Source organism: Balaenoptera ricei, chromosome 3 (assembly GCF_028023285.1).
Source record: "Balaenoptera ricei isolate mBalRic1 chromosome 3, mBalRic1.hap2, whole genome shotgun sequence".
Classification (NCBI taxonomy): Eukaryota; Metazoa; Chordata; class Mammalia; order Artiodactyla; family Balaenopteridae; genus Balaenoptera; species Balaenoptera ricei.
In genome coordinates, this window is record NC_082641.1 from 176,841,009 (window position 1) to 176,854,078 (window position 13,070).

The following is a 13,070-nucleotide window of genomic DNA, read 5'->3' on the forward strand; positions in this document are numbered from 1 at the left end:
ATGAGAAATGAATCTTGGCCCCTGGCTCTGGTTAGCTGTTCTAAGCTTTATCTCAGAGACTCTGATGTCATCCATGTGAGTGACCCTGACCTCAGGGGCTTATGATGCCCCCCAAACCCAGTGCGTAACCTGCATTGGGCCAGGAGGGCTGTAGGGCACGGGGGACACAGGAATGAGTCTGACCCCCATCCCTACCCCTGGGACAATGTGACCAGTGACTCGACTGAGGAATATATGAAGGAGTGATATGATGCATTTGAAGGAGCCACCTGTGTCCCCAGGGAGAGGAACTCTGCTGAGATGCTGCAGTGCTGGCCCTGTTCCTTGAGGAGACTGTCATCCTATTGTGGAGACTACAGGCAGCCTGACACAAGGCCCTGAGACAGGTGGGAGAGGGGCTGCCCGGATCTGATGAGCATTGTCCCTTTCATCTCGGGCACCCAGGTTCTGTGGGATGTTCAGGGAATACATCCAGAGAAGATGGACTTTCCAAGAACAATGGGATTTCAGCACATGGAGCTGGGAAGGGAGGGCTTTGCAGGCAGAGGGTGTTGGAAAGTGTAAGGCATGGCTGAACCCGTTTGGGGGGTGTGGGGTGCACACAGCCTAGCTTTATCAACTGGAGACTTTTGATCTGAATTTACCCTGCACTCCCAAAGCTTCCTGCTCCCGTCTTGGGGACCTGGGGGCTCTCCCAGCATTTCCAGTGGAGATGGGTCCAACTGCCCAACTGAGGGGAGTGACAGGCTAGCAGCTTTTAGTTCTGTGCAGAGCTGAGTCCAGAACCAAATCTGCTTGGAGCCCCCAAGCTGCCCAGCCCTGAGAGCATTCACTGAGTAGGAACAGGAGGCAACAGCACCCAAACTCCCTGGCCAGGCGGAATCTTTCAGTGCTGTAACCAGGAAACCCCCAACCCTTCACTGAACCCTCTAAACTGCAGCCCAGGGGACTTCCCTGGCAGTCTAGTGGTTAAGACTCCACACTTCCACTGCAGGGGGTGCAGGCTCGATACCTGGTGGGGGAACTGAGATCCTACATGCTGAGTGGTGTGGCCATAAATAAATAAATAAATAAACTCCAACCCAGAGCAAGGCATTGACCTTGCCCAGGAGCCATCTGACTTCTGGACAGATAAAATACCTAGTAGACTGTTGACCAGACTGATGGACTTCCAGACAGTCAGCTTGGAAGAGTGTATGAGTTCCCTACTCCTGCTGTAACAAATGCCTGCCAACTTGGTGGCTTGAAACAATACATAGAATAGAATAGAATAGAATAGAATAGAATACAATAGAATAGAATAGAATACAATAGAATAGAATACATCTATTCTACAGTTGTGGAGGTCAGAAGTCCAAAAGTAGTTTCATTGGGACTTTCCTGGCGGTCCAGTGGTTAAGACTCCGAGCTTCCACTGCAGGGGGCACGGGTTCGATCCCTGGTCGGGGAACTAAGATCCCACATGCTGTGCAGTGCAGCCAAAAAGAGAAAATAAACAAACAAAATTAGTTTCACTGGACTGAAATCAAGGTCACGAGGATCAGTCTCCCCCCAGAAACTCCATGTGACCCAGCAGTTCCACTTCTGGACAGATATCCAAAAGAACTGAAAGCAGGGTCTTGAAAAGATATTTGCATACCCATGTTCATAGCAGCATTATTCACAATAGCCAACAGGTAGAAGCAACCCAAGTGTCCATCAATGGATGAATGGATAAACCAAATATACTCATCCATATAATGGAATATTATTCAGCCTTAAAAAGGAAGGCGATTCTGACACATATTACAGCATTTTGCTGCGTGAAGTAAACCAGTCACAAAAGGACAAATACTGTTGTTTAATGGGTACGGAGTTTCAGTGTCGCAAGATGAAACAATTCTGGAGATCTGTTGCAGAACGATGCGAATATACTTAACACTCCTGAACTGTCCACTTAAAAATGGTTAAGATGGGGGCTTCCCTGGTGGCGCAGTGGTTGGGAATCTGCCTGCCAATGCAGGGGACACGGGTTCGAGCCCTGGTCTGGGAAGATCCCACATGCCGCGGAGCAACTGGGCCCGTGAGCCGCAACTGCTGAGCCTGCGCGTCTGGAGCCTGTGCTCCGCAATAAGAGAGGCCACGATAGTGAGAGGCCCGCGCACCGCGATGAAGAGTGGCCCCCGCTCGCCGCAACTAGACAAAGCCCTCGCACAGAAACGAAGACCCAACACAGCCAAAAATAAATAAATAAATAATAATTTTTAAAAAATGGTTAAGATGGTAAATTTTATGTTATGTTTATTTTACAACAGTTGAAAAAATTTTTTTATTTTAAATGCACTTATTTCAAGCTTACAATTTAACAAGTTTTGAGAAATGTATACAGCTGTGTAGCCACCACTGCACTGCAGATGTAGAACATTTCCATCACCTCCTAAAATTCCTTCTTGTCCCTTCCCAATCAATCCTCACCTCCTCCCCTCCCCCAGGCCACCACTGACCACTGACCTGCTTTCCATCACTATTGACAAGATTTGTCTTTTCTCAAATGCCACATACATTGAATCGTACAGTGTATAGTGCTTTGTGCCTGGATTCTTTCTCCAGGCATATAGTGTTTTTGAGATTCACCCACGCTGTTGTAGTTTGTTTCTTTTCATTGCTGAGTCATCTTCCATTGGCTGGCTGGGCCACCATCTGTGTATCCAGTCACCTGTTGACAGATGTTTGTGTTGTTTGAATGTGAGAGTATGAATCAAGCTACTGTGAATAATCTCATACAGAACTTTTTATGGATTTAAGTATTCACTTCTCTTGGGTAAATACCTGGGAGTGGGTCAGATAGTAGGTAAGTGATTAACTTTGTAAGAAACTGCCAAACAGTTTTCCAAAGTGGTTGCACCCTTTTTGCTTCCCCAATACTCAGCGATGTCTCCAGGCTCTGGTTGCTCGGGGAGGGTATTTTTGACCCAAGAGAGGCTTTAGCAGTTCTAGAACCAGGTGGAGGTGCTTATCTAGAGAAGAGCAGGAGGGGCGGAAATGAGGCTGGAAATTGAAGCTGATATTGTGGGAAGGCAGGAAGCACGGGTTTACGTGTGCCTGATAACACGTGTTTTCATGGGAAGAGGAGACGGGGCAGGGGGCTGGGAAGCAGGAGGTGGGGGAGGGGTCTCTGCTATTTGGAATTACAGCCCCCTGAACAGAGACAAATAGAAGGGTTGTTGACTGCACCCCAAAGAGGGGTCTTCTGGGGGTGACAATAGTGGTGCTTCAGCAGACCAAGGAGGAGGTTGGCCAGAGAGAAGCTGGAGAGGGGAGAGCTGATGGGAGAGCAAGTCTCTGTGAAAAAGGAGCAATTTCTTTCCTTCATTCATTCATTCAATGCAATCATTTTCTCACCCAGAAACATTTCTTGTGCACTTACTGTAAGCCAGGCACTGGAGTTCCAATGGAGAACAAGAGGTAAAAAACCTTAGACTGAGCGGAAGCAACCACCCACAAAATAGTATAGACGCTATGAGCCCATTTATATGAAGTTCTAGAATAGGCAGAACTACTCAAGCTTGGAAAATTGTGGGCACAATGGTTTCCCGGGAGCAGAGGTAGGGACTTCCTGGCAAGGGCCATGAAAGAACTTTCTGGAATGATGGAAACATTCTGTACCTTGATAGAAGTTTGGATTACACAGGTGAATGCATTTGTCAAAGCTCCAAGAAAACACTGCTGGAATTTGTGTATTTCATTCTAAGTTATTTTACTCAAAAGGGAAAAAAGTTAGGAGAGCAGCCAGCGAACATTGACCTCTAGTTCACGGTCTGTGGGTTGGAGCATTTGGGGGGGGGGATTTAGTATTGATATTTAGGGGGCTGGAGTGGGCTAATGTCTGCACATTACTTTGAAATGCATGAAAAATAAAATGGATTGAAGGGTGGATGGATGAACAGATTTGTAATCAAGCAAATATAGACAGTGTTGATTGTAGAATCTAGGGATGGATTTTCATTCTAAAACTCAACTTTTCTGTATGCTTGAAAATTGTCATAATGAAATGTTGGGGTTCAGGTTGTGGTTGCTGCCTTCTTGGGGCTCACAGTCTGGCAGGTGATGAAGGGGAGGTGATGAGGAGAAATAGAAGGTGGTGTGCCCACGTGGTGAAATTGGAAGTGGAAGATTCTGGAAAAGCAGTCCCCCCGCTGCCTGCACTTCTATCCTAAGGAGTGAGGTGGGGGAGGGAAAGCAGGGTCTGTCTTGGAGAGGCCAAAGTGGCTTGCGCTGGGAAGCAGGGGGTTGGGGGCAGAAGAGACCCCTTCAGGCCACCCTCTTACCCTCTTCCAGTAGGTGTTCCCACCAACAGCCCCCTGAGTGACCACATGACCCCACTGTCTGGGGCTGAGTCAGCAAATCAAAGGTGACCTTGGAGCCCAGCCAGGGTTTCCTGGATGGAACGGCCCTATCTGTCACCCCACTTTCCAAGGAAGTGAACTTGGGACAGAGTAGCTTGTCTTCTCCAACCTCCCACATCCCTCCCCCCAATTCCAGGAAACCCCCTGGGATCCTGAGGCATCTTATTGGGTTGGCTGAGGTATCTGGGGAAGCCCCCAGGGTAGGAGAGAGCACACACTCCTCTTGTCCCCTTGGCAGCCCCTTTGCCATCCACCTCACCATCCTGCCCCCAACTCTTCCCTCTCTTATGTCCCCACGTCCACTCACAGATGGCTCAAATGGATGGATTTGGCAGCTGCAGACAGAAAGACCACAGTCTAGAACCTGTGCTTGCCACTTACTTGATGGGTGAGCCTAGGCAAGTGACTTTGCCTCCCTGAGCCTCAGTTTTTGCATCTATCAAATGGGAACAATAATAACATCTACCTCCTCAGGTGCTGTGGTCAGCTGAACGATGGACCCCAAAGATGTTTCCGTCCCAATCCTTGGAACCTGTGAATAGGCAATCTGACAGGGTGAAAGGGGCTTGGCAGGTGAGATTAAGTTAAGGATCTGGAGATGGGGAGATGATCATGGACTACCCAGGTGAGCCCAGTGTTATCCCAAGAGCCCTTATAAGAGAAAGGCAGGAGGATCAGAGTCAGAGAAAGGTTGAAAGATGCTACACTGTTTGCTTTGAAGATGGAGGAAGGGACCACAGGCCATTGAATGTGGGGGGCCTCTAGAAGCTGGAAAAGCTAAGAAAACATTCTCTCTAGAATGTCCAGGAGGAGGGCAACCTTGTCCACACCTTGATTTTAGCCAGTGAGACCTGTATTGGGCTTCTGACCTCCAGAACTGCAAGATAATACACTTACGTTGTTTAAAGCCAGCCAGTTTGAGGTAATTCCTTACAGCAGTCATTAAGAAACTCCTACAGATGTGATGCCTGTAAAGCACCTACTGTGTGCCTAGCCCTGAGCCACGGGCTGGGGACTCAGTGGTGACAACAGGCACTGCCCCTGCCCTTCTGGAACTCGTGTTCTAATGGGCACCGTGCAAGATATAAGCAAACCGGACACCTTCACAGGTGGGGGTCATAGAGACCATTGACAGGGTGACTGAGGGACTAGGGGCTAGTTTAGCTGGGACCACTTCTCTTGGAGGGCAGAGACTTGGAGGATGAGGAAGGGCCAGCCAGAGGGCTCAAAAAACAGAAAAGTGTGCAGATGTGGCTGGAGCTGAGCAAAGGAACGATGCAGGCAAGGAAGGTGCCAGCCACACAGGGCCCTGCTGGCTGCAGGGAGTTTGGGTTTTCTTCCAAGAGCCTTTGTGCTTTGTGGCTGGGGGCGGGGGGGCGTGTATTAATAATGGGAGATACGCGACGGCGATGTGTTTTGGGAAATAGTGCTAACAGCGTTCCCATTTGTTGCTGGCTTCTCTCTATCCTGTGGAAGAGACTTTTTTAAAATTGTGCGGAAGGACTTATGCACACGACAACCTACGTGGGAGAATTGTGCATATCCCCACTTTACAGATGAGGAAACTGAGGCCCACAGGAGAAGGGGGTGGAGCTGGGACTCCGTGGCCTTCTCTAACCCACACGGGTTGTGGGGAGTCACCCAGTCGGGGGAAGCAGTGGCAAGGTATATCCAGCAGAGGGCAGCACTTTTACCGTCCTGACCAACCTAGGGAACCAGCCCGCAGAACAGCCAGATGGAGCAGAAAAACCTCACCATCTTAGACCAAAGTCCTTAAGGTCTAGGGGCCTGGTCCCTGAGGGACTGAGGACCTGGGGTCCTGGATTTCTAGCTTCCTGAGCGTCAAGACTGGGGTATTGGGGAATTCCCTGGCTGCCCAGTGGTTAGGACTTGGCACTTTCACTGCTGTGGCTGGGATTCAATCCCTGGTCGGCAAACTAAGATCCCGCAAGCCATGCAGCATGGCCAAAAAACTGGGAATAAACAAACAAACAAACAAACAAACAAATAAATAAATAAAACAAAACAGAGCCAGTGTTAAAAAAAAAAAGACTAGGGTCTTGGCTTCCTGGGTCCCTAAGGGGCTGGGGGCCTGGGGGGCCTGGATTTCTGGGGTCCTGAAAGTCAGGACTGGGGTCCTGAAATCCTGGATCTCCAAAGGGCTAGGGGCCTGGGTCGCTGAGTGTGGGGCTTGGGGTCCTGGCTTCTTGGGTCCTTAAGGGTTTGGATTCCTGGGTCTCCAGGAAGGTCAGAGCATGGGTCCCTGATGGTGGAGCCTGGGGTCCAAGATTTCTGTATCTCTAGGGGGCTGGGAGCCATCCTCTAGCCTGGTCCCCACACAACATCCCATCCTCTCAGAGAACCATGGGCAATGTCAGAGAGAAACCCCCGAATCTCCCAGTGCAGTCCTGGAATGCTCTCAGGAGTCCCAGGATGGGCTAGCTCAGCCCCCTGGTTCCTGGGGGTGTGCTGGGGCCTGGAGGGGCTGGAGGGAGTGGGCATTGGGCCTGGGAGTCTCTCCAGAAGGAAGGATATGGACAAGCCAGCCTCTGTGTCCCCCTCATCCTGAGCCCCCCCCTCCAACCCCTCCCCACCCCCAACAGCACAAAAAACCACAATCAGCCACGTGAGGCTCCAGGAGGTGATAATGCAGAGCCAGCCCCTTCCCATCCCCCACGTGCCTTTCCTCTTCCTGCTGACCTGCTCTCTGCATGGATGATGGTTGGGAAGGGGAGTGAGGAGGGGCACATTTGCCTGTGAGCTCAGGGACCTTCCAGGAAGGGTGCCCAGGTCCTACCCGCAGGGAGCTCCGGGTCCCAGGAGAGGCCCACCTAACACAGATGGACTGGGTAAGGGGAATACAGAGGACTGTGGGGTCTCAGAGGAGGCCCCCAGCCCGGCCTCTGCAGTCAGGGAGGCCTCCGTGCAAACTGTCACTGCAGGCCAGCTTGGCACCCCAGGAGCGGGAGCTGGCAGTGCAAAGGCCCTGAGGTGTAAGAGTGCACCTGGGGAGTCTTGTAGGAAGTGGGGGTGGGGGGAGGTGTGGCTGGAGAGGCTGAGCAGGTAAAGCCCTTGAACTCCAGGCAGGGGTCGCATCTGGGCTCACTCTGTTCATCACACCTGCTCCCCTTGATTTCCTCCAACAGACCCTGCTGCCCAGGGGATCCCCAGGCGTGTGCAGAAGGGGAAGGTGGCAGCTACACGGGGCCTTGCGGGCTCTTCTTTGCCCTTTGCACGTGCTGTTTCCCCTGCTGGGGATCCCTCCCCGCATCCGTGAGCTGGGGGTCTCATTCCCTGCAGGGGTTCCGGCTAAACGTCACCCACTCAGAGAGCTTTCCTGGGTCACTATTTAAATAGTGCCTCTGACACCCCCTCCTCCTATCTCCTTTATGTCTCTGACATCTGTCACCATCTGACATTTGTCTGTCTCCCCGGATAGAACGTCAGCTCCAAGGGTAGAGTTTTTGTTCAGCTTGTTCATGACATCAGCCCCAAGGGCCCGTCATGGTGTCCAGTGTCTCACTGAATGCATGAATGAATGAATGAGTGAGTGAATGACAGTGATGAAATAAAAATTCACATTTTAAGGGGAGACGAGAAAAATTTAAACATAAAACTTCTCCTCTGCCCTTTGGTCTCCTCCCTCGCCCTCTTGCGTGCATCGTGCATCTGCGTTATGCGTGAACCAGACCTCCCCAACGGCAGAAATACCTGCTCAACCATAAAGATCAATTTTCTCCTTCTGGCGCCAGCCCTGTAACTCCTTAGACGGTGACATTCCTTCCACAATCTGTAAGGGGTCACGACGAGCCACCACTCGCCATATAGGTGCGGACATCTTCGGTGAACTTTCCATACAATGCTAATATACCATTTTCCTTAAAGATAGAGATGGATGCAGAACAGACTGGTCAGACAACCTGGGGCGATCCTGGGCGGTACCTAATGGTAGTTCTCAGCTTAAATACTTACTTATGACCTCCTTAATGCCACTAGCTATATTACTTGTATTCTGCCTATTTTACCAGATTATTGTTTCTTGCATGACCAAATGTGTAATCGAGGGACTTCCCTGGTGGTGCAGTGGTTAAGAATCTACCTGCTAATGCAGGGGACACGGTTCAAGCCCTGGTCTGGGAAGATCCCACATGCTGCACAGCAATTAAGTCCGTGCACCACAACTACTGAGCCTGTGCTCTAGAGCTCATGAGCCACAACTACTGAGCCCATGCGCCACAACTACTGAAGCCCGCGTGCCTAGAGCCCGTGCTCCACAACAAGAGAAGCTACCGCAATGAGAAGCCCATGCACCACAGCAAAGAGTAGCCCCCGCTCGCCACAACTAGAGAAAGCCCACGTGCAGCAATAAAGACCCAACACAGCCAAAAATAAATAAATAAAATAAAATAAATAAATTTATTAAAAAGAAGACTTTAAAAAAAATGTGTAATCGAGCCTCAGGTAGATTTAATCACGATTAGGTGACTTGAAACAGTTGATCAAACATATAGTCTTATAAGATCAGTGATTGTAATAGTGTAACTCTAGCTATGGGAAGAAGCAACAAGGGGGAACCATTTCCTGGACCATAATGAGCTAGTAAGAGAGGTAGTCCAGAAGCTTTTGGCTACTGTTAACAGCCCACTAATAACACATTGAGTGGCTCTATCCATGAAATCTTCTCCAGACCTGGGAATGAGCATTCCTGGCACCATGGGACAAATTGGTCACGAAAGGCCTCCCAAACTTTGGTCGAAATTAAGACCGAAAGGGAGGGGATTGTAAAACAAAGGATGTTTGTTGCCCACCATCCAGTTCTTCAAGAATCAAGTCATTGGCCACCGCAGTTGCCGACCTACAACAAGGAATTCAGGGCGAAGATCAGGATGAGCCACTTTGTGCTGTAGGAAAATTGGCAGAACTGGCCCTCGGATAGACAGAGATTTCCAGGAGACAATTTTATGAGCTCAGTTTCTTGCATCATCCCATCCTTAGGAAACCACTAAAACCATTAACTAAGATATCTGTCCCTCGAGAACAGCAGCAACCTTCTACCAAGATGAGTACTCAAATATGAAATATGAAAAAGAATATATATGTGTAAATGAGTCACTTTGCTGTATAGCAGAAATTAACACAACTTTGTAAATCAACTATACTTCAATAAAATGAAAAAAAAAAAACAGATGAGGGACTTCCCTGGTGGTCCAGTGGTTAAGACTCTGTGCTTCTAATTCAGGGGGCGTGGGTTCCATCCCTGGTTGGGGAACTAAGATCCCACATGCCGCGTGGCGTGGCCCAAAAAAAATAAAATAAAAAATTTAAAGTTAAAATTAAAAAAATTAATAAAAAGATGACTGCTCGATTGCACGAACACCCCTTCTCCAAAATCACATCTATACTGGCTTCCCCCTTTACCTCTTCGGAATAGCCCTCAGAGCTCTCTGAGAGACTGTCTCCTGGATTATAATCCTCAGGTTGGCTCCAATAAAATTTTCCGTTTCTTTCTTAGATTGACTTTTTTTTTTTTTAAAGGAAGAAGGCTTATCTTTTTTTTTTTTTTAAAGAAATTCACGTTCTTTTATTTATTTATTTATGACTGTGTTGAGTCTTCGTTTCTGTGCGAGGGCTTTCTCTAGTTGCGGCAAGCGGGGGCCACTCTTCATCGCGGTGCGCGGGCCTCTCACCATCGCGGCCTCTCTTGTTGTGGAGCACAGGCTCCAGACGCGCAGGCTCAGTAATTGTGGCTCACGGGCCCAGTTGCTCCGCGGCATGTGGGATCCTCCCAGACCAGGGCTCGAACCCGTGTCCCCCTGCATTGGCAGGCAGACTCTCAACCACTGCGCCACCAGGGAAGCCCTAGATTGACTGTTGATGTGTTTTTTCGTCGCATGAACGAATGATGCACAGGAGATACACGGGGCTGAACACAGAGATGTGGGAAGTAGCAAGGATTGGGGGTGATTGAAGCCGGGCGGTGGTACAGAGGTGGAGGGAGAGGTCCTAAGGGGAAACTGAGGCCTGTGGGGGATGGGGGTGGGGGGAGGAGGGCCAAGTCCAGCCCTCCTCCCCTCCTCCCGCAGGAGGGCTGCTGGAGGAGGGCCCTGCTTCTGTCCATCAAGCCCTCTTTGGAAACAGTTCTGCAGAAGACCGGTAGAGGGCGTACGTGTGTGTCTGTATGACCGTGTACTTGCGAGTGTGCGTGTGTGTTGCATAGCTGTGGTGTGTGTCACTATGTCTGTGAGTTTTGTGTGTGTATGTTTCGGTACACTTATATGTGCGTTTGTGTTTATGTATGCATGTGATTACGTTGTGTGTGTGCACATTGGGTGCGTCTATCTTGCATCTGTAGTTCCACTGTGTGTTGTCTCTGTGTGTTTAAGTTGTGTGTGTGTGTTGTGTGTACCTCTGTGCATTTCTGTGTATTTGTCTGTGTCTGTGTATATCTATGTGTATGCGTTGTGTACGTGTGTGGTTTGGTGGTATCCTGTGGTCTGTATCTTTGTGTGTGTGTTGTGTAGATGCCTCTGGGTTGTGTCTGTGTGCACGTGGGGCATGTGCAGTTTTGCATTGTGTAGGTATCTGTGGTTGGATAGTGTTGTTTGTCCGTGTGTCTGAATCTTTGTATGTGTGTTGTGTGGATGCCTTTGCATGTCGATTTGTGCTTTTGTGGTGTGTGTGTGTGTGTGTGTGTGTGTGTGTGTGTGTGTGTGTGTGTGTTGTGTGGGTGTCTAAATTGAGTCTTGGCAGGAACCTAGCATCATGCAAGCCGTCGAGTCCCAGTTAGAACATGTAGGGCCACTGGGCACCAGTATGGCCTGGGGCTGGGGTGCCTGGGCCTGCAGAGTTGTCAGAAGCTCGGAAACACCAGATTCCATCACAGGCCCAGCCTCTATCCGGAACCCCGTCCTGTGGCCTCCCCGCAGCCCAGCAGGACTTGTTCCCAAACTTTCTCCTCCTCCTTCCTGTGTCCTCACCGCCCAGCTGTTCACCCACACTGGCCATTTTCCATAGCATCTTCCAAGCACCCACCCCCACGTCCCTCCCATCATAAAGGCTATCTCATCTCAAACCTACCTGCTTCTCTCCATCCCCATTGCCACTGTCCCAGGCCACCTCCTATGGCTCCTGGACCAGGTGACAGGCCCCTGCAGTGTCCCCACCCCCACCTGGCCTCCATAAAAGTCCCCCAGGGTTCCCACCCCCCAGGCCTCCTGCCATCTTTGCCCACCCAGTGGCCCCCAGTGACCTCTCTCTGTTACCCACCTGATAGTGGAAAGTGGGCACCGAAGGCTTCCTGGAAGAAGCGACCCCTGGGCTGAGTCTTGAGGGATGACCTTTCCTCCCTTGAGGGAGGAAAGCAGGGGTAGGTGTGGACAGAATTGCCAGGGACCTGGTTTGGGGAAGTGAAACCCGGCTGATTTGCGTGACTGAGCAGGAAAGATGTGCTTGGTGGGTGCATTGAGGGCTGATCGTGCAGGATGCTGGAGAGCCACTGAAGGCCGTAAGCAGCGGAAGGAGCTCTTGTGTTGGAAAAACAGGCTGGCATCGGGGCCCTGCCGCCCTGGCCCTTAGCAGCAGACACCCACCAGGAGGCCGTGTCCCCCAGTTGTGGAGCAAATAGGCTCCGAGGTCACCCATTTTGGGTTCAAGGTCCAGTCCCACCACAGTGTGGTGCGGACAGGTTCCTTACCCTCTCGGTACCTCAGTTCACCTACAGAACACCTACTGTGTGCCAGTACCTCGAATGCCGTATCATACAGCCTCCAGGGGCCTCCAGGGGAGAACCAGCGCTGCCGCTCACCCTCAGTTTACAGATGAACAAACTGAGTCGCTCATCCGGGGTGAAGCCAGGACTCAGCCCCAGGTCTGGCCAACATGGGCTCAGGCATGTCCGGCTGCAGGGTGGTGACACCTCTGGCCTCCTCTGGGATGCTGAAAGACCCGGTTTGAGCAGCCGTTCATCGAGCCTGGCTGCCCCCATCTCCATTTCCCTGAGACTCAGAGAGGGGAAGTGACTTGCCCATAGTCATCCAGCAAGGGGGGCAGCTGGTGGCCCCCAGGCTTGTCAGACCCCAAAGCCCATGCTCTTTGGCACATAGGTGCTTTAGAGTCAAGAGACTTTTAAGGACTCCTTGGGCACATTGGCAGAGGAGGAAACTGAGGCCTGGGTGATGGAGTCTGTATTTCCCAGCGGACCTGGGATGCTTGATAAACATTTGAGATCTGAAGACCCACTGTGTGCAGCGCTGTGCCACAAGCCTCATGTCCATTGTTATCTCATTTGGTCCTACCCCGGCCTCATGAGTTGGGTACTATCATCACCCCCATTTTACAGAAGGGAAAACTGAGGCTCAGAAAGGTTGATTCTTGGGCCAAGGTGGCACAGGCAGCAAGAGTAACAAGAGCTGATAATATTTTTGGTTCTGACTGTGTCCCAAGACTTGTTCAAAGCACATTCATATAGAGCAGACCACCCTCCTCTACCGTGTAGGTATCCTTAATATTGTCATTTTGTGGATGAGGAAATTGGTTTCAAGGTTAAGCCACTTGCCAATATCACTCAGGTGCACATTCATGGAACACCTGCTGTGCACATCGCATGTGATGGGCTCTGGGGCGCCCACCTCTGGTCCCAGGCCTCTGGTCCTCCACACCAGTTGCATCCCCCAGTTAACTGCAACA